Source organism: Ipomoea nil, unplaced genomic scaffold (genome assembly GCF_001879475.1).
Source record: "Ipomoea nil cultivar Tokyo-kokei standard unplaced genomic scaffold, Asagao_1.1 scaffold1286, whole genome shotgun sequence".
Taxonomy (NCBI): Eukaryota; Viridiplantae; Streptophyta; class Magnoliopsida; order Solanales; family Convolvulaceae; genus Ipomoea; species Ipomoea nil.
The window spans coordinates 1,931,690-1,955,381 of record NW_017617714.1 but is presented as its reverse complement, the minus strand read 5'-3'; the positions used below and the strand labels follow the sequence as shown (position 1 = coordinate 1,955,381).

General features: G+C 32.6%; 1 pseudogene; it reads right to left on the bottom strand.

Moving 5' to 3' along the window:
• Nucleotides 1-11,314: 11,314 nt before the first annotated feature.
• On the bottom strand, nucleotides 11,315-12,788 carry LOC109184759 (annotated as a pseudogene).
• Between the last annotated feature and the right edge of the window lie 10,904 nt (nucleotides 12,789-23,692).

Genomic DNA, 23,692 nt, shown 5'->3' with positions numbered 1-23,692 from the left:
TACTCGTATAATTCACTTTTTATATAATATTAAATTTTGTAATAGTATATTAAAATTTATATATTTAGAAATTATATTAAAAATATGATTAAACTCAAAAAAAATAAATTTAAAAATTAATAAATAAAAATACTTAATTTAGCTATGAATAATAAATAAGTATGTAAAATGAGATGAATAAAATAAATATTCCGTAGTAATAAAAAAAAATATAATTGAATGAAAAAGATATAGGTGAGCATGCAGGTAGGGGCATAATGGTGTAAACACAAAGTACTCGTGAAGGAGGGTTTGGTCAAGTTCCAGCTGGATCGGAGGAGCAGTCCACAGCTAGCTGTTAATATTTAATCTTAGCTTTCTCAAATTGACGTTCTAGAATAGAATTAATGCTGTTTCTGTCCAATCCAATCTTTGCTAATTAAATGGTATTCATAATTACAGCCTTACAGCTAGTTAGCTCCAATTGTTTCAATTGCTGAATTTGGTATGGTCGTTGAGTATTGCTTTGGATCTACGTACCCATTATCACCAATTATATCATATGCCTGCCTATCAACTTTACCAACAGGTCGTTTGGTTGGAAGAAAGGAATTGTAATTCGGTGAGAAAAGAATAAAGTGAGAATTTAAATTACATTGTTTGGTAAAAAGAGAATAGGGTGATGGGGAATTGAGAGGGAAGAAGTAAATAAATACTAAAATGGCCTTATATAATAATGAGGGTAAATTGGTAATTTATAATGAGATTGCAATTCCACAAAGCATTTTAGCTTTCAATTCTTTTACAATCAAACTACATTGTAGGAAACAAGGAGCCCCCTCACTTTGGGAGGTTGCTCCCATACTGCCACTGGTGAGACTTGATCCCTGGTCATTCTTTTAAAGTTTCATCTCTATGACCAGTTGAGCTACCCATGCGGGCCTGGTCTAATATACATGATTTGACTTTATGAAGTACAGAACTTATGTTCATAATGTACAGAATTCATGTTTATAATACACATACACATAAACACGATATAATGAACATAAAATCTGTGCATTATGAACATGAATTATGTGTATAATGTTAAGTGTTTAGGTGTTCTAGGCGCCCGTCTAGGCGCTCTAGGCGCCTGGGGACCGCCTAGCGCCTATGCGCGATTTTTGCAACACTGGTTGAAAGACGTCATAGACACATTATCGAAATTGAACTCACCTTACTTGCTCGAACCTATGTGCCTTCTAGATTTTGAGCTTATGTTTATGAAGGTGCATTTTTTTTTTTTAAATTAACTGTATGTCCTCTACAACCTTAAATAATATGAACCCTATGTCATAATCAACAAAGCAAATCCCAACTACTCCTTCCTCTGTGTCTTTGATTGTCTATGTTTTCCCTATCTCCGTCCCTACAATAAACACATAATAGAGTTTCATTAAGCCCTGTTTGTCCTCTTTAGGCACCCGGAGTCATTTAGAGGATATCGTTGTTTGAAGTTCAATATTAGAAAAATTATTATTGTTCGTCATGTCCGATTTGATGAGAATGTTTTCCCTTTGCAACTAAAACACCTCCATAGGTTCTTACTTATGCTCGGGATGATGTAATGCCATGGGTTGTTTTCAACACACCAAGCAAACTAAGTTGCCAAAGATCGACATGACCATGTTGCCCATCCAAAAAGGGGATACACCCGTGTTGACGATAATGACACCCAGTGATGAACAACACGACCGTATCACCTCGTGTCACAGCCATGTTTCCAATCCAGAAAAGGACATAACCATGACACGCCCAGGACATGGCCATGTTGACGATGACCACCCTCGAACATATTTAGCTCCCAAACATCCCCAATTGTTCCTTCCAGGTTCGAGTGACATCGACCAACACCCCCACTTGTCAGAATGCTTTGACTGCATGTATAGATGACATCGAGCCCACCTACCACTCTCAAGCCATGAGGAGACTTGAATGGCGAACAACAATGGACGAAGAATTCAATGTACTACTACACAACAACACTTGGAAGCTAGATCAATCTTAATGGGATATGAACATAATTGGATGACCTCAAGTCCATTAGTGGCTTTGATGTCTTCATTGTAAAAATTTAATATATTGGGTGTGTCGCAAGCAAAAGACAGTGACTAGATTTTCAATAGAAACAGAATACAAAGCAATAGTTGATGTCTTAGTTGAAGTAACATGTTTAGTTTCTCTCCTTTGAGAACTTGGTCTCATTGTGCTAAAATCAACCTAACTCTAATGTGACAATCTTGGTGCTACCTAGTTGTGTGCAAATCTTGTTTTCCATGTCCGAACGAAACATATAGAAATATACTATAATTTTTTTTTTTTTTTGTGACAAAGTAGCATCAAAAGAACCATAAGTGAATTACATCTCTACAAAATATTATCTGGAAGACCTCTTCACCAAGTCATTCACCGTAGCCAAATTCAACATTCTAAAGGATAAGCTCAATGTTCTCTCTAGAGAATCTTGAGAAAGCATATTAAGATCCCGTATTCTATTCACATTATAATTCATTCTCTCTCAGTGTATTATTGTAAACCTATTTTTATCATTGCGCACCTAACTAAGATTAATCTATGTACTCTTCTAAATACATCTCTTCCTGTATTTTATAAATCGAACTGATAAATACAAAATTCTTGCAAGAACTATTAGTCTGATAAGAGATTCTTATCTAAACTGCATTACCAAATTCCTGTGTTTTTTTTTTTTTTTTGTTTGTTTTTGTTTTACGTTTTTACTATATTTGCTATTTTACATTTTGTTTACCCTCCGTACCAATATCTGTTATATTAGTGAGTGATATAATATTTGAAAAATCTGTGAATTAATAATTTGAAAATTCATATTGCTTTAATTTCGAAGAAAACTCAACTTTTAATTTTAAAACTTTTTAATATATGTTGAAATAAAGATGATAATAAATTAAACTTGTACTGATCACTTTCACAGAGTAGCAGTGGTGTCTAAAATGACAGATCCATTGAACCTCTTTACGGTGCAAAAAAAGAAACTCCTTTAATTTGATTCCACTTTTCTTCAATTCATAGTTATTACTGCCCACTAATTGTCATTTTCTGGGTTAAACGAATAACAACCTGTCACTACGTACTGTGAAAGCTGCGCCTTAGTTTGATTAATTATTGTTTTAATGTTTGTTTAATCATGGATTAGTGTCCTGATCTACTAACGAGACTAATGTTCACCGAACATAGCTTGTTTGCAGTTTGATGGTTTAACAAAGATGCCCAATTCCCCTGGATCTTTTAGCTTTACCATAACTTTTAATTTACTCTGAATCGTACTATACAATTATTTAACATCAAATTTTATTTATTTGAATTGCTACAATTAATTAATAATGACAACATATGGATTTTATCATTTAATTAATGTTTTCTTAACTTTTATCAAAACGAGGCTTTATATATATATATATATATATATATATATATATATATATATATATATATATATATATATAGAGGCGGGTTCAGGTGCGGCAGTATCTTACGGTGCGGTTATTTCTTACGGTGCGGCAACACCAATAGTTCACCAAATATGCACCATCAACGTTAGGAAATACACCACACAAAACAGAGTAAACAGAGCCCTGCATCACCAAACACACACCATTAGGTGTGAGTAAAAACACCATACACTGTTCGGAAATACACCATTGGGGGTGGTGAGTTATATGGTGTATTTTTTTGAGTCTGTGGTGTATTTTGTGATGTTTTATTACATTTCATTGGGGTGTGTTTTTATTACACTGTTGGTGCATATTGTTAACACTGTTGGTGTATTCTGGAATTTGACCGCACCGCCGCACCGTAAGACCCCGCCGCATATGAGCGCTCTTCTATATATATATATATATATATATATATATATATATATATATATATATATATATATATATATATATATATATATATATATATATATATATATATATATATATTTATTTATTTATTTATTTATTTATTTATTTATTTATTTATTTATTTATTTATTTATTTATTTATGTTTTATATCTACATCTACACCTACAAACCTAATAATAACAAATAAAGTTAGACCGCTAACAGAAACAAAAAAAAAAAATGTTGGTGTAGTTGTTTGTTGAAATGAAAGATTCATGTTATTTTAATTTTATTTTTTCCACTTTACCCACTATTATGTCATTTAATTTTTCTAAATATTCCATATTTAGCGTAAACTTTAGTAACACAATATTCTATTAACTATTTATTATTCTTAATTTACTCATTGATTTTCATAATGAAGGTATTAGAGTGTATTAAAAAAATACAATATAAAATATAACATGGACTTTGGTTAATTAATTAAAATCACGCATTGAGCAAGCATTGATGAAATGGTACACCTAAGTTACCGTATATATTCAACGCATATGAGAAACTATGGCTATTATCATTGTCTTTTTGAGGAAGGAAGATTCGATTATGTTTTTGAAGGTGCACTGAGCCAAGTCACTAAAATTGCAGTGAAGCACACCAAAAGACTAGATCACATCAAGAATTTATTTCTGGCAGAAGTGGCAAAAAGAGGAAGCATGGGTCACGCCAATTAATAGGATTTTGTATTGCAAAAACTATGCTTGAGTACTATCCAGTGAGGGTCCCTCCCTCTAAAATTGCTATTGCACTAGTTAATCTAACATTTCTGCCAAAAGTCATAATAATCAATTTTTGGAATATTTACTTTTATGAAAAATTTGAAAATTTTGCATTGATGTACGCCAAGATACCGAATGATACTTTGATAAATTCTAAAACACTACTTTGAAAATACACATTGGACTGGTATGTATTTATGTTAATAATAATATATATGTAAATGCTAATTAGATCATTATTTTACGTAACTACATTTAGAACTCATTATTAAAAATGTCAATGTAGGACAATAGAATATCGTGACACACTTGACGTATTGGAAAGCTGAGACTACAACAATATAATGATGCAATCAATCTTGCAAATCCAGAAAATGAAGAAATTTAAAAAATAGTAACCGTTGCAGCATTCATTGATCCTGTATGTAAAATACTTATTATGCATCTTTTAAATATATTAGAACTAATATAAATTTATAATTCATTTCATTTTCTAGACTCAACCTACTCAGATTAAAGAGTTAATACCCAAAATAGTCCCTCGACTATGTCGTAATTACCAATTTGGTCCTCGACTATCATTCTTACCCAATTAAGTCCTCAACTATACAATTTTTACCCAATTTAGTCCTTTGTCAATTTGACTGTTTGTTGACTGTCAAAAGTGGAAATAAAGTTGTAATTTTACAAGTTTTCTCCTTCCTCCTCATTTAGCAGTGCCAAACCATGTAGCAATAAGCTCCGGTTGGGTTCTAAACCTGTTAGTATCGAAGTAGTGGTTATGCATCGGATAGCCCATGAATTTGATTTCCAACGATTTTTTGACGATCGAAATCTGATCGGAGTGTATTGCTGCATGGTTTGGCGCTGCTAAATGGAGAGGAAGGAGAAATCTTGTAAAATTATAATTTTATCCCGACTTCTGACAGTCAACAAACAGTCAAATTAATACAGAGGACTAAATTGGGTAAGAATTGTATAATTGAGGACTAAATTGGGTAAGAATTGTATAGTTGAGGACTTAATTGAGTAAAAGTTACATAGTTGAGGACTTAATTGGGTAAGAATGGTAGTTGAGGACCAAATTGGTAATTATGGCATAGTCGAGGGACCATTTTGGATATTAACTCCAGATTAAAGGCAAAAACAACATCAACATTGACAACAAAAACACTTGATATATAGGATGTAGTTACTGTTCAAACAAGGTTTATGCACAAAGTGATGACAAACTATTTAACAGCATGCATTTTGGTGAAAAGACATCAGTGGGTATAGTACTCCAAGGTTAGTATCAATTAAACCAAAAAAAAAAAAAAACAAAAAAAAAAAACAAATACACACACACAAAATCAAGTACTATTCTCATTCATACTAATTTCAAAAATATGAACTTCAAAATGAACATGTGAAAAATGGATGTAGAAATTGATGATGACATTGGACACATTGCGGCATTAATATTCAGACTACTTGTAAAGTCATTGTTGTTACTATCAAATAACAAGTTACGGAACTATAATATTTTGTTTAATACTTTCATATGAGAATCTACGTACGACACACATCTCACAACACATGAAACATGTAGGGAAAAAAACTACCGCTGCCAAATATCAATAGGCGTTTGCAAGATCAAGAGTTCATAGTACAACTAATATCTCAGCCATGTACAAAAAAAAGGTAAATCCACAATTTTATACATCATAATGTCATTATATGACGTTGCCCTTTAAGCGTCAATCTCTCGGGACGTATAAAATTGGAGTATATATAACAATATAGTTGGGCACTCAAAATTAGAGATAGACTTGACTTGTGTACACCCACAACCAACATACACTAATGTTGTCCAAAAATTGCTCAAGCTACATTATGCCAAAATTTTGAACGGACTTTTTATGTCTCCTACGTGCGATGGAGAGCCTATATATATGCTATACAACTCAAAATCCTCAAAAAAAAGATAATTGTATATATATTGGTGCAAACACACATACATTTCTCAATGTGAGACAAATGCTACTTACAAGCCTTTCCAACTCATATGAATAAACTTTGAGAATCATTTTTTTTTTTTAAATAAAGAAGCTAATTCATTAATCATAGGCTGAAATGTTTACAATAAAGATCGATTGAATGGTTAAACATTCCTTACAGTCAGACATAGAAACAACTTCCGTAGCAATGCTAAAGAAAACTTCATTCACAGACTATTTCACAAATTTGAAGCTGGATTCTTTGGAGGAACTTAAAGCTTCTTTAATGATTTGGTCAAACGTACCCAAGACTGACAGTGGTTGAAGAGTCTTGCACACCACCTGAGTATCTATTTCCATTCTTTTATCAATTGACAATATCTCCATCGGGTTGAACTGCATATCATAGTTCATAGGAGTCTCTTTTTCATTGTCATGTTTGTCACCCAGGATGAGATTCACATACGCCATGACCAGTGATATCGTTTCACGCTTTATGAAAAAAGAATTCGCCAAGTAAACGAGAGGTAGTAATTCGTCAAACAACGAGAGAAAAAACACAGAAACGACAAACAAAATTAAATCGGTAAAACAAAGTAAAGGGAAATAACTGTGCGAAGGCGGAAAATGAAAGAAAAAATGGTGAAGGCAAAAAAGACAATGAAGGCGGACGCTGTCTGTGGTGGAGATGACGGTAGGACAATTTTTTATTTATTCATTATTTATTTTGTGTGTATAATATATCAAATTAAACCTCAAAGAACTTGAATCCACTTTAACTTGACACAAATCAAAATTAGACCTCACACATAATTATACTACAAACTAGCCACTTTAATTGTTATTTAAGCCTTTTTCCAACACTAAACACTTTAACAAGACACATATATAGATCAGACAATCATGTAGCTCTTCCCATTGGGTTGTACGGTTGTACCTGCTTCATACACCTCATGAGTCCTGGTTTGAAGTCCTTGTTGTTCTTTGAAGTCTATCTTTAATTTATACTCGATTTAACATAGATATATATTTGTTTCCTTTATCCTCCCTTGTACCCAAAATAAAATAAAATAAAATAAAAACTCAAAGACTTAGCATTATTTAATTAACATTAAGAAGTTATTAATTGTTTAATAATAAAAAGTAAATTGTCATGTCCCGCTCTAATGGTATTGTCCATTTAATTCATGGACGAGATTGGCGATTTAAAATTACCTTACTAGGAAAATGGAAGCCCATAACATATCACAAATTAGATATAAACAAGCTAATTAAATACTAGTTAAAGGATTAATGACCTTGAGATCAAATGACATAAAATGATTCTTCCAAATGAGAAGTCATGACTTTAAGCCCCCGTTAGTATATTTAAATAGATACTACTCTTTCGATAATACTAAAAAATACAAGTTAAAAGAATGTGAAAATAGTAAAACTAACAAATTTCCATCAACAACATTATATTAGTCTTTGAGAGTACGTTTAGTACACATATTTGGCCTGTCGAAACTTTATAGTGTGTACTACCACAAATTAGGTAAAATTAGGAAAGTACAAAATGTGAAACTCAATAATTAGCAGTCGTAAATCCTATCGTCATTATTGTACGAAAAAATATTTTTTTTTTTTATTTTTAAAAACGTAATAAGTTTCTGGGCCACGGGAATAACAAGGAATATAAAACAATAATATCCAGAAGAAACGTAATTGTTTAGCATGCAATTGAAAATTAAGAATCCCAAGTTTTGAAGAACAATAAAAAAAATAATAATAAATAAAGGGGATGGTGATGTATGTATGGGTAAGGGTAAGGGTAAGGGTAAGGTGCAAAGCCCTAAAACCACGGTAGCCGTGAACAATAGTAAACAACAATTCAGGGATTGTCTGATGGGTGTTTCCCAGCCTGGATATATATACATATATAAAAACGTTTTTTGTTAGCTTGCGCTGCTTTTGTTTCACCATTCCTTAACATTGCTTAGCTCATACATACTTCCTCATTCTATATATATATATATATATATATATATATATATATATATATATATATATATGATCATATAAATCTACCATTTTTCATGAGTCTATGTGAACAAATTCAATCCATTAAAATATGAAGATCAATAACTTACAATTAAAAAATTTTAAAAATTTTATTCCCTGTTTTTTTGCACGTTTTTAGGCGACTAATCAAGGTTAGGGGTAAATTAAGAATTTTAATTGCTAACATATCCCAAATTTTGTGAGATTTTAATTAATTTGCTTGGCCCTTTCCTTATTCTTTGTTGTTAAAATATGGTGGTTGTTTATTTATTTATTTTGGTTTGTGATGCATCCAAACTTGTGAGTGCGCCTGTTTCTGGATTCGTTGCTATCCTGAATAAACTCATTCACATAATTGTAAATTTTTGCACAAAGAATTGTGTGTTGTTGCACAAACAAGTGTACCTTATTGCACATAGTAGTATTAACAATTGCACATGAAATTATACAGTATAGCACAAAACAGTGTGTACCAATGCACACATGGGTATACACGGTTGTACACAATAGTGTGCATACTGCACACTGTTGCACACAACCAAACAGCCACACAGTAGTGTACTTAGTTGCACACAGAAGTGCACACTATTGCACATGGAAAAACGACGTGCTTCTTGTACCACGCCATTAAAAAAAAAAACAAAAATCATAGCAATTTTTTTTTTTTTTTTAAAAACACATAATATCCTAGCCATTAAAGATCAATGGATAAATCCTACATTACCATCCAAATATATCTCTAAAATCATCTACACTATCTTAAAATAATATTAAATAAAGTTTAAATGTAGATCCAAATTATCAAACAATCCTTGATTAATAACAAAAAGATCAATGGATATGACTTGTCTACATGAACTCATTGGAAGTGTGGACTCACTTAATCATTGCATATATATATATATATATATATATATATATATATATATATATATATATATATATATATAGAGGAAAAAGTTCAAATGCGGCGAGAGCTTTAAGTGCGGCGGAATTTCAGAATACACCAACAATGTTATCAACATGCACCAACAGTCCAAGGGAAACACACCACAATGAAATGCAAAAAAAACACCAAAAAATATACAACAGATTCAAAAAATACACCATATAACGTAACTCACCACCCCCAATGGTGTATTTCTGAAGACTATATGGTGCTTTTATTCACACCTAATGGTGTGTTTTTGGTGATGTGTACCTAATTTGTGTGTGTTTTTGTGGTATATTTTACTAATGTTGATGGTGTATATTTGTTGAACTATTGGTGACGCCGCACCGTAAGACACCGTCGTATATATATATATATATATATATATATATATATATATATATATATATATATATATATATATATAGTAAATTACAGTTTTAGTCCAATGACTATTGATGTTTTGTTAATTTTAATCCACGACTTTCAAAACTAACAATTGAGTACCTTAACTATTCAATTTTTATCAATTTTAGTCCATCCGACCAAATTACCGGCGAAAAGTGACCGGAAATTTTTAATGACTAAAATCTTGAGGGCATTTTAGTCATTTCCACTTTCTCTTTTCTTCTCCCCCGTTTCTTCTCTTCCCTACGTCGGAAAATTCGAGTTCGACGAACAGGCGAGTGCATCCTCAAACCTCTTGTTTTCTTCCGTGGTCCATTTCGCCGCCTTTGACTCATCGAACAGCAGTTCGAGTCATTGAGATATGTTTCAGATGAGAGAACTCCCGTTTCTTGGCTCATGCTTCACTGTTGTGGGTACTTGAAGGAAAAATAATAGGAATATGAATACTTATTTTGACATAAATATGAGGTGAGGAATCCAGAAAAGACCACCCAACTTTCTCAACCCCAAAGAAAAAAATTCAACAAACTGTTTTATAAAAATAGATCTTGATAAGAACTTGAAGGCTTCAGATCGAGTTCAAACTCACTGGGCAAAGACTCTGATTACTAAGTTTGCTGCAGAAATGAAAATACAAAAGTTATATATCCTATAGAAAACAAACATTAGAGGGGGAGAGATCTGAGTACCAAAAGAGGTCGCCTTCTTCGATCTCAAATTTTCCGGTGTAGGGAAGGGAAGAAACGAGGGAGAAGAAAAGAGGAAGTAGAAATGACTAAATTGCCCTCAAAATTTTAGCCATTAAAAATTTCCGGCCACTTTTCGCCGGTAATTTGGTAGGATGGACCAAAATTGATAAAAATTGAATAGTTAAGGTACTCAATTGTTAGTTTTAAAAGTCGTTGATTGAAATTAACAAAACATCAATAGTCATTGGACCAAAACTGTAATTTACTCTATATATATATATATATAGAAAATTTCAATTTTGGTCCACTGACTATTAGGGTTGTGTTAATTGCAACACTTGACTTTCAAAAATGTTAATTTAGTACCTTGACTATGTAATTTCTATCAATTTTGGTCACGCCGGCCAAATTGCCGGCTAATTGTGACCGGAAAATCTTAACTCATTAAATAAAAGGGTAAAAGCGTCATTTCATGTTATTCAAACCTCCTTTGGCTTCCTTCTCTTCTCCGACCTCGTTCCTCTCCTCGCCGTCGGCGCCTTCATGAAGAGCCGTTTTCATAAATCGAAATTCCATTGCCGCTGGTTTCTGAGTTTTAAAACCAACACAAAACCCAGTTCAGATAACGATTCTAAACGATAGCATTTGCAGCACTGGCGATCCTAGGCCAAAGGTCAGCACATTCCTTCCCAATAGGTCCAGTAATGGCAGATCCTTTCATTTCACCCTTAGGATTCACAATGACACCAGCAGAAGGCAACCTGTTGAGGCCATCCTTTCGGCCAGAAACCCAGTTCGAAATACATAAAAACGCCATCCTTTCGGCGCCATGGCTTGCGTTGACGGAGACCATGTCTTCTACGCAAGCAGAAGGAAACCTGTTGAGGGGCCCTTGATCCCCTTCACGAATATGATATACAAGTTCTTCGCTCCAGTGTTGTCGGCGCAGTTCACAGTCCCCGCGACCTGCAGACCGAGCGACATCCTGAACTTGTTCCCGGCGGAAACTCCGCGTCCTCGCTTCGACATCGTGAATCCTCTGCTCTCCAAAAACTAAAGATTAAAAATTACTAAATTTTCTCCCTAAAATCAGCTCCTCCGCTTGATACGCAGGTCCAAGCTCACCCGCTCTGCCATTATGTTCTCCGATCTTGTGCCAAGCTTCAGCTACGTCGTTCACTGTGACTCCACAAACGGAATCGACTTTCAGGTGTCGAGGTCCAATGAAGCTGTGACTCCAATGATCCAATATCGAAAGTGCAGATGCCGTGACTATACCTGCGTTTCCGGAAGAAGAAGCAAAGAAGGAGAAAGAAAATGACGATTTATTCTCCGAGCTTCTCTCAATTTCCTGAATCTGCCCCTGCGAACCAGTATTATTTTCGTTGAGAGATAGAGGTCTAATGTGTTTTGGCAGTGATACCAAATGTTTCAAATTTGAAGCAACTAATTGCAATTAACCAAATTATTGACCTTACTTCACCGTAAGCATGAGATTCGAAATTTAAAGCGAGTTTGAAAGCATGAGATTCAAATTTTAAAGCTAGTTTGCATAAAGAGAGAAAGCCGTCGATGAGTATTGACGTACCTGCGAAGAAGAAATCCTGAACTTTCCTTCGGAAGCCGCGAAACACAAGCTTCAGATGGCAACGCAGGTCGCCATGGACGGTGTGATGAAGCAACGGTGAAGAAATCGTCAAGCTGAAAGAAAAAATAGAGTGAAATGACTAAACTACCCGTATTATTTGACCAATTAAATTTTTCCGGTGAGATTTGGCCAGCAATTTGATTGGCGTGACCAAAATTGATAGAAATTACATAGTCAAGGTACTAAATTAACATTTTTGAAAGTCAAGTGTTGCAATTAATGCAACCCTAATAGTCAGTGGACCAAAATTAAAATTTTCTCTCTCTCTCTCTCTCTATATATATATATATGTGTGTGTGTGTGTGTGTGTGTGTGTGTGTGTGTGTGTGTGTGTGTGTATATATATATATATATATATATATATATATATATATAGGATCGCGTTCAAATGAGAAAGGTACGCCCACATGAGAGAATTCAGAACGCATGACATCCGTCTACGTGTCCAAATCTAACATATGAGAAAGACTGTTTTTTTTAATAAAAAAATACGGTGGCATTTTCGTAAATAATTGAACATCGAAGTGCAAATAAAATGTATTACAAGTGCAAGTAGCAGTTTCATACAGTGCACCTAAGTGCAAGTAAAATGTATTATAAGTGCAAGTAAAATGTATTACAGGTGCAAGTAAAATTTACACTGAGCATCAATACTAAGTGCACCTAACGTTAGAACTAGTTGCACCTAATGTTATAATTAGTTGTCCTTAGGTGCACGAATGTTAACAAGGTAAATTATTTGCACTTGTAAGTGAAAATAGGTTTTCACTTGTAAGTGATCTTACTTGCACTTTTTACTTGCAAAGATGCACCAGCTACTTGCACTTATAACACATTTACTTGTACTAAAGTTCAAATTATTTACGAAAAAGTCACCTTGTTGTTTTTTAAAAATTACATCTTATTCGTTGATTTGGACACCTGAACAACTGTAAATGGTTCTTATTTCTCTCCTGGGCACTTGTTCTCATTAGAGCGTTCCCACACATATATACATATACATACATATATATTGGCTTACGATCACATGAGAACACACTCTTGGAGAAAACTATAAACTAGTCTCAACCTTACATCTATAAAAATCGAACGGATCAGATCAATTTTTTTTTTTAATGGGGTGGCATTTTGTGATTATCGTCAACTTCATTATGCATTTTAGAACACTATATTATGCATTCTATGACAACAAAATATACATTCTTGGATAACTTTTAAAAAATCATTGAAAAATGTAGATTTTAAATCTAAATCGTAAATCCTAAACCCTAACTAGTAAAGAGTGGATCCCTAAATCAACTAAAACAAAAAAATGCAGTCATAGACTCTAAAATTCAAATCTTAAGTGCAATGCACTTTTACATTTTTGCAAGTGTAATTTTTTAATACTAAATGTGCAATATGTTAATACTAAATGTTCATTTTCTAACAACTAAATGTGTAAACTTAAAAAATATGAGAAGTGCAAATTTTAGTATTCTAAATTGCACAGTAAAATTGATTATAATTATGAGAACCATCGTATTTATGATCTGATCTACACAATACACAGAGGGAAAATTGTTTATAATTATGAGAATGCTATCGTATTTATGATCTGATCTACACAATACACAGAGGGAAAATTGTTTAGTCCATTAGTTATACTTAAATTGTAAACTCAGTCCATGAACTGGAGTAGAAAAGTCAATACTGCTCCCACCTTCCATTTGGGAGAACTATTTCATACCACTAGACCAGGTCATTGACTCATTTGCACTATTTGTTTTAACTTATTTTAGCACATTCAAGATTACCAACTAGTTTCAATTTAATGTTTTAGCCATTTCTCCATGTATGCCAATTTCAATGTTTCAGGTAAGATAATTATACTCCGTATGCTTTTTTTTTTTTTTTTTTTTTTTTTTTTCATTATTTGTGTCATTTAAAGATTAATAAAGATAATTATTCCACCCACCTAAATCTAAAACCAACAGTATGATATATATGGTGAAAAAAATAAATGCATCTCCAACGAAATAAAATAATACTCACAAATACTGGTTAGATTAAAGTAGTAATCAACTTTATTCACCTTTTGTATAAATCTCTACACATAATTAATTAGCATATTAAAATCAATAAATTACATATATTGCATGTATTACACTTTAAGGTATGAACTTAATGAGATATAATATAAAAGAAGAGTAGTTTACATACAACAAAAGGAAAAATTATAATAAACTAACATATTAAATTTACAATTCGGTGTATTTTCAATCTTAAGTAATCTCATGCTTATCATTTTTGTTTCTCGGAATCCTCCTCAATTAAGACAACATTTAGCGAAGGTTTTTCATAAGAGTAGCGTATATACGATGACTCTTGGATGGAATTTTGAAAATTTTACAAAATGGATAATTTATCCTTTAATAATTTGGAAATTAAATTAAAAATAAATTGTTAACGTTAACAAAATTTATAAGTAATATATTGAAACTACACTTTCAACATAATTAAACGAGAAAATTTTTATAAAGTAATTCATGATCAAACTTAAGGTGCGGTGAGAGGAGAGCCATTGATCTTGCCAAAATCAACATTCATGATTAACAATTATTAAAAAACGCGGTGACAATTTGGTAATTTTCTGTATTGTTCAAACTTGAGGTACGTAGTTAAGGTACGTGGTTTCTGTGTTTAACGTGCGTCAGTTCTTCAGTGAGAACTTAAAGGTGTGTTTTTGTTGAAACTTAGGTGCGTCGATCTAAAACTTTAGGTGTATTATGTTCCTTCTTAAGGTATGTGGTTTGTGTGCTTAAGGTGCGTCAGTTGTTGAAACTTAAGGTGCGTCCGTTTAAAGCTTTAGGTGCGTGGTTTTCCTTCTTAAGGTGTGTGGTTTATGTACTTAAGGTGCGTCAGTTATAATATTTAGGTACCCAATTTTAAAACTTTAGGTGTGTGGTTTGTGTTCTTAAGGTACTTTGTTTGTGTACGTGCTTAAGGTGAGTGATTTGTGTACTTAAGGTCCGCCATTTTCATGCTTAAGGTTAAGTTGCTTGGTTCCTTACAGATGCGCGTTTTTTATTTAATTTTCATTGATTTAAACTGTTGATCTAGGGTTAAAAAAAAATTTGTTGATTTAGATTTGATTTACGGCTCAGATTAAATTTCACATTCGCACCTGAGCAAATTCCCTTACCAGAATTACTCCCTATATATATATATGTGTGTGTGTGTGTGTGTGATGCTGCCTAGCTATTTACAACCCAGCATGCACCATTCACCCCTATCTGCCCCGGGAATCACTATACCTATATACCTAATTAAAAACATACAAAACATTATGGAAACATGTTGGCATTCACCCCCCCCCCCCCCCCCCCCCCCTCGCCCTCCTAAAGAGTATATACTCTTGACACACTTCTATTATTGATAGATCTATCTATATATTTTAAATAAAAGACGAACAAGAAAAGGAAAAAAAAAAACCACCTCTAACTCCATGATCAGATCAACCATTACATTATAGAAATATGAAATAAAATAAGAATACGTATAATAAAATTACAAAAAGTTATATGTATTTATGCTTGGTACGGAGTCCTATGAGCACTACTGTCTATTTGAAAACTGTGGACAAATATTTTTGGGTGTTGCTATTTGTACCACTTTTTGGTTAAAATTATGTATAAAGTATTTTGAAATTGTAAAAAGGTAAAAAATTTTAATAATTACATAGGTGGTGTAAATAATCAAATAGGGGTTTATTTTGCTATTTGCACCACTTGGTCAAACCTCATTTATGAGGTGTAATTAATAATTTTTTAATTCAAAATTTAATTAATTAAAATATTAAATTAAAAAAAAAAAAAAGAACCCGCCACCTTTAATATTTTATTTTTTTTTAAATATTAAATTAAAACCTCATTTACTGTTTTGTTTTGTTTTTTTAATGCCTAATTATTTGTGCAATTTTTTTAAATTTTTATTTTCAATACATATTTTTTAAGTTTCTATTTTCAATACATCATTTTTTATTTAATATATATATTTTTTGTTCAATACATATTTTTAAGTTACTAATTTTAATACATATTTTTTTTAAGTTCTTAATTTCAATACATATGTTTTTAAAGTTTCTAATTTCAATACATATTTTTTTTTTAAGTTTGTAATTTCAATACATATTTTTTTTTTAAGTTTATAATTTCAATACATATTTTTTAGTCAATATTATTGATATTTGTGAGATGAAACTACTGGTAATTTAGGCGGTAGAGAATACAAATTGGACTCATATGACTCATGAAGCATATATGTCCCGTTTAGCCCAACTAAAAGCAATTTTGTTTGACTTTCCAGGTATTATTCGATGTATATTTTAATATATTTTTTTTAATAAGGCATATTTGTTCAACTAATGCAATTATTCACATTTTCAGGTGTTTTTGGTTATATTGATGATAATTGGCTTCAACCGTATAAAGAAATGTTTGTATCTGTTTGGACTGATAGATTTCTCAATTTTAGAAATCACATCACGAACAGAGTTGAGAGTCAGCATGCCAAGTTAAAAAAAAAAAATACTTGAGTCATTACCGTCAAATTTGGAGACATCATTGGTTTATATCGACCGAGTCATTCAGTCACAAGACACATCAATCAAATCAAGTCTTGAACAAAGCTAAATTATCATTCGATATCGGTTCAAACAATTCACATTTTCAAGAATTTCATGGATTTGTGTCAATTCATGCACTGAATCTCATTTTTAATGATGAGTTTGAGAGGTCAAAAGCTGGCGGGTTTACTTTTGAAAAGTGTGGATGTCGATTGCGAACAAGTTGTTGGCTTTCATGTGCACACGAGCAGGTAACATATTTTAACAATGGTAAGCCTATCCCACTCGATTCAATTGATATATTTTGGAGAAAGCTCGACTTATCATCTTCCATCTCTCTAACCAATGAGGATTTTGGTGTTGAGCATGAGCTTCATATGTTTAAGATCAGTTCAAGAAACAATCAAGAACTGGTAAATTCAGCATATTGAGAAAGTTGAGGGAGTTGATCGTGCCATCTACAACTCCGATACGTGACCTAGCCGTGCAAATAAATGTTCGTGGGCGTCCCACTTCAAAAAACAAATCTCTCATAAGTACTCTATCTCTCAGAAAAACTCAAGTTGAGCCAAATAATATTCAGTTTCAAGAACTAGCTCGGAATAGTTTTTCAGCTGCATCAACTTCGGGTGATAGACATTTTTACCATCCATATATTCATCAACTTCCGGTTATGTTCCATCCTTTCATCATGCAAGTGCAAGATGTGAGATCTGACGGAAACTGTGGATTTCGAGCAGTAGCTCTCTGTCTCGGTTTTAAGGAGGACGAATGGTTCAAAATTTGATCCAATTTAATCGAAGAACTAGAGTCTCACAAGATGGAATATAGCAATATGTTTGGAACTCAAGGATGGTATAATGTCTATAACACGTTGAATTTTTTTGCACAAGATCGGTGTGCACCAGTTGAGCATTGGATGACTATGCCGGAGATGGGTGTACTAATTGCTTCTCGATACAATGTGATACTACATGTTTTGAGTATAGCCGGCAGTACAACATATTTGTCACTCCAATCTAGCCCACCACCTTGGTACGAGCATGTAGCAATTGCCCTTGGTTACGTTAATAATAATCATTATGTTAAGGTAACATTGACAGGAGGGTACCCAATGCCTACTATTACTTCACAATAGGCTTATTTTAGATATGATTGTGCAAATGCATGGATTACTCCATATATGAATTGGATTGAAAGTTACAATGAGCATGTACGCTCTAATTGTACTCGGAAAAATGTTATATTAGATTGAAATTGAATGAAATTTGTTTTTATTTTTTTTTTATTGTGATGTTAATGTGTTTTTACAATTTTTAGCCATTCAAATTTAATTTATTATATTTTTTTATAAAAAGGTAAAATAATGTATACAACAAATTTGAATTATAAAGAATATTAAACTAACAAATTTGAGTTCCCATATGTACAGACGATTTTGCATGAATCAGTGTCAAGCGCCCCCGTTGTGTCTTTATTGAATGAACAAGGTACGTACTGGGATGTGGGGTGTGTTATGGACTTGTTTGACATAAGGGATGCTAGTCTAATTTTGCAAATACCGATTAGCATCCGGAAGCCGCCGGATACATGGGTGTGGCGGTGGGATTCTAAAGGCACCTTCACTATGAGGTCTTGCTATAAACGCCTTGCTAGACATGTTGATGATGATAGGCCATGGGCAACTATCTGGAACCTCAGGGTACCACCTAAGGTGAAAATGTTTATTTGGCAGCTAGCTTCGTCCTACTTGCCTACACGGGATGTTTTGACAATGAGGCATGTTAATTGTAATTTGATGTGCCATATGTGCAGGAACGAATATGAAAGTTCATATCATATTTTTGCTGCTTGCCGTGAGACGAGGTTGGCATGGAGGAAGTTGGGACTTCCAATAAGTAATGTGGCTGCCGGTGATGTAAGTGAGTGGTTCTTCAAGTGCGTTACTTTTTTGCATGGGGACCAATTATGTAAGTTTATGATGTTGTGTTGGGGCTTGTGGACTAGCAGGAATGATTCAGTGTGGAATGCAAAACCATGGGATATGGAGTTGGTGTTGCGCCGGACAATGGTCTACTGGGAAAATTGGTCTGCAGCTCAGGAAAGTGATGGGGTGCAGCAGGGAGAGAGGGTTACGGAAAGGTGGAGAAGGCCAAGAAGAGGCAGGTTAAAGCTGAATACGGATGCTTCTATTGATAGCCAGAGTGGTCGGACGGGGCTTGGGTGGATACTAAAGGATGATGATGGGCGTTTTCTTGCGGCCAAGACTCAAAGAGTGGACGCGGCTTATGATGTTAAAGATGCTGAGGCCCTATGTGTCCGAGAAGCTCTAACTTGGCTTAAAGATACGGGTATGGGCTCAGTTGATGTAGAGACCGATTCACAACTGCTTTTCAATGCTATAGTTGGTGAAACTTTTTTTTTCTTCTTTTGGTCTTTTAGTAGGAGATATAAAAGAATTGGCATCTTCCATTAATGATGTCGAATTCTGTTTTGCAAAACGGTCTGCGAATCAGGCTGCCCACATTCTTTGCCCGGGCGGCTGTTTATATGCCAGATTGTGATGAGTGGTTGGATATGCCACCCGTTTATCTTGTAACTTGTCTTGAAGATGATTTAATGCATTAAGGTTACTTTCTCAAAAAAAAAAAAAAGAACTTAAAAAAAAAAACATGTATTGAACAAAAAAAAAAATAGGTATTGAAAATAGAAACTTAAAAAAATATGTATTGAAAATAAAACTTAAAAAAAATTGCACAAATAATTAGGCATTAAAAAAAAAAAAAACAAAACAAAACAATAAATGAGGTTTTGATTTAATGTTAAAAACAAAAAACAAAAAAAAAAAAACAAAACAAAACAGTAAAGGTGACGGGTTCATCTTTTTTTTTTTTTTTTTTTTTTTTTTTTTTTTTTTTTTAAATTTAATTAAATTTTGAGTTAAAAAATTATTAATTACACCTCATAAATGAGGTTTGATCAAGGTGGTGCAAATAGCAAAATGAACTTTTATTTGGCTATTTACACCACCTATGTAATTATTGAAAATTTTTATTTTTTATTTTTACAATTTCAAGATACTTTATACCCACTTTTGACTAAAGGGTGGTGCAAATAGCAAATTGGGTGGTGCAAATAAAATTTTTCATATTTTTAACACAAAAACACTAATGACTATTTTTGTATATCATGGTGTTGTACTTATTATAAGTACGTGTTACACCTTAATTACTCAATCTTTAATATATATATATATATATATATATATATATATATATATATATATATATATATGATCATATGAGAACATGTGTTTAGGTGAGAACGTGAGAACACATCATGTGCATCCATTTAATATTTTTTAATGGTCTAGATTAGATTAAGTGTGTGCGAACGCGCATTAAATGTGTGCAAACACACTAAATCGCGTTTGCACACATTTAATGCGCGTTCGCACACACTAAATCTAATCTAGACCATTAAAAAAGATGGATGGACATGATGTGTTCTCACGTTCTCACCTAACCACATGTTCTCACTGGAACCCTATATATATATATATATATATATATATATATATATATATATATATAAATCAAATAAAACCAAAAACTTAGTCATAAACTATAAAGTCGAAACCCTAAGTACAATGCACTTTTACATTTTTTTCAAGTGCAATTTTTTAATACTAAATATGTTAAATATTAATACTAGATGTGTAAACCTGAAAAAGTATGAGAATTGCAGATTTTAGTGTTTAAGTTTGCATAGTAAAATTGGTGATAATTATGAAAATGTCATTGCATTTTTTTTAAAAGTTGATATGATCCATCGGGTTTTTCAGATGTAAGACAGAGATTGGTTCTTATTTCTCTTTGATCCAACACACACACACACACACGTGTGTATAATATAAAGGCTCAGTTTATTTTGCTCAAGACTTTTTCAGGCGAAATTTTTTGTACTTTGTGCAATGATGGTTGTTCCTCGAAAATTGTTTGTCTATTGTGTCCTTGTTGGTTTCTTGTCGTTCAAATTCCGGCGGTATAAAGTAGAAGACTTAAAGTCAAAAAGTATTTAATAGGTGACTTGGAATGATTTTCTTATTGTACTGCACTATTGCTTCAAAGGTCGTAATACTATACTTCATAGACTTCATCCCTTTCATCTGTACGTCTTTCAATTTTGTATCATTTTATGTCTATTCTTTGTACATAGATTGCCCACGCTTTCTACTAGTACTCCTTACTTTACTCCCTTAAGTCATACTCCCTGAAATGTAATTTTATTTTATTAAAAAAATAAATAAATAAATTATGTGACATAGATTGTTACATCATTTTTCTCTCTCTTCTTCGTCTCTTCCGCCCACCCCCCTCTCTTTCCCTATCAACGCCATTTTTCTATGTTTCTTCTCTCTCTCTCCCTCAGTCATTTTCTCTCGTTTCTTCTCCGTCGCTTACCCTATCTCTCTCTTTGTTATTTTTCTCTCGTTTTTCTCTTTCCTTTACCCTTGTTTCTTCTCCCTCTCTTCCTCCACAACTCTTTGACTGTTATTTGTAATTCATCTTGCCTTAACTATATCTAGAAAGATTACTCAGGTATTCAACACATTTGATTTTTATTATTTGTGAAGTTTATTCTTCGTATTTTAATATTAATTTTAATAATTTTAGGATTTTGTTATCTGTATAGATTCGTTGGCACCCAATTGCAGTTTAAAGCTTTTCCACGCTATCAACCATACGCTCAAAGCAGATTATGTTTTACCAGAGTTTTTATTCTCTCTTCTTTTATTTTTTGTTATGTATTTTTATTGTTTTATTGATTTGATTTTACTTTATCTACCTCTTGATCAGTAACAATTGGATAAGAAAAAAAAAATCTCCCTTCCATAATATTTTGTTTGATTTTTTTCCCTCTTGTTTCTCTCTCCGATCCTAAGCACATTCACCCTACACTACACTACACTACTCTGTATCTAAGAAAAAAAGAAACAAACTCGCACGGGTTTAGCTCAATGATTTAGTGGTATTTGGAAAAAGAGATCATGGTTCAAACCTCGACGACGGCAATGTGAGAATTATGTGCCCAAAAAGTGGACAGATTCCTTGTGCGCACGGTATGCTCTGTTGGGGCGGAGTGACCATGTAGAATTTTCCTTTTAACATTTGACTTTATACACTTCATCCCTTTCATTTTATTGTATTCTTTCAATTTTATTTTTCTATAAATTTGTCTTTTAATTTTAGAAGGTGATTAGGGGAATGGATATGACCAAAACAATTTTTCTTTCAAGTTCAGATTTAAATAATTAATTTTTTTTTTAAATTATTGCCTGCCATGTAGCCAACTTGGAAGAAGGCAGCATATGCCTTCTTCCGTCCAGATTTCACTGCTTTTCAAGTCATTTTTGCGCAAACTTTAATATGTTGCTACAATTCAAATCAGACCAATTCCCATTCTTGGACCACTTTGAAGTTATTGCACCCTCTTCAAAGTGGTATAATGGTATAACACCAAATATGATCCAAGTTAAAGGGCATGCTAAACTTATAATTAAGTTTATTTTTATTAATAGTCAATCGCTTCTTGAAATATAATTTTCAGTGTTTATTTAAAAGTACTTCTAATATTTGAGGACAAGAATCCTTTTTCATGCATGCTTAAATTAATGTAATAACACTTGAAATTTGTTTATGTATTTGGCGATAACATATTATTATAACTTAATTAATTAACTTGTGGACGTGCATTATTAAAGCTTCGGCTTTGAATTCAAGACATGATGAGGAAAGTCTGAAAGATAACGTTGAAACTTGAAATTAATAATGTCTTATAAATTAGTAGTGCATGCTGGCTTTGAGGGGACCAATCTAGAGTTTTAGACAACCATATTGTTTCTTGCCCACAATCTTTGAGCCATATTGTTTCTTGTCTATTCATCCACCTGTAATTTCAATTTCTAAAAAAGATTCTGCAAAATAGTTAATGAAATAAAAAATAACTATTATAATCTTATAAAACATAAATTTATAAGAGTAACCTAATGAAAAATTTTTAGTGGCTTTTAGAGCATCAATAGCGGTGGATTTTACACAAATTTTAATTTGACATTGGGAGAGATCGAGAGGAAGGAGAACAAATAAAGAAGAAAAAGAAAAAGAAAAGAAAAAAAAAAATAAATCGAACACAAAAATTAGAAAAAGAAAAAGAAAAAAAAAAACAAAAAAGACAGTAATTAACGTGCTAGCAGGCGCGTGCATTCGCCCGCTGTCACACACACGCAGAGCGTTGCGGTTGTATTGTTTTTCTTTCTCAAATTGTGGACCCCACAAAAATCTAACTCTTGCAGAAAGAAGAAATGAGAAAAAACCAACTTCCACATCTGTTGAAAAACCAAGCACCAATTTTTACTTCTGAAAAAAACATAAAAAATTCGCAGATGTGGATGCTCTTAGTGCCATGTAAAAAAGATATGGAAGAAAAATGAGGAAAAAGAAAAAAAAAATTCTAACACAAAAAGTAAAAAATATTTAAAAAAATAAATAAATTTACCGTCCGCGCCGAACACAACAATGCCTTTCCATAATTTTACTGCATGTACTTTCAAATCTTATATCTCAATTTTAGTTCCTAATATGACAGACTCATATAAGCTATTTTTCATGTGAATTTTAATATAAATGTGTATATCAAAATTTTATGTATAAGAGTGAAAATATAA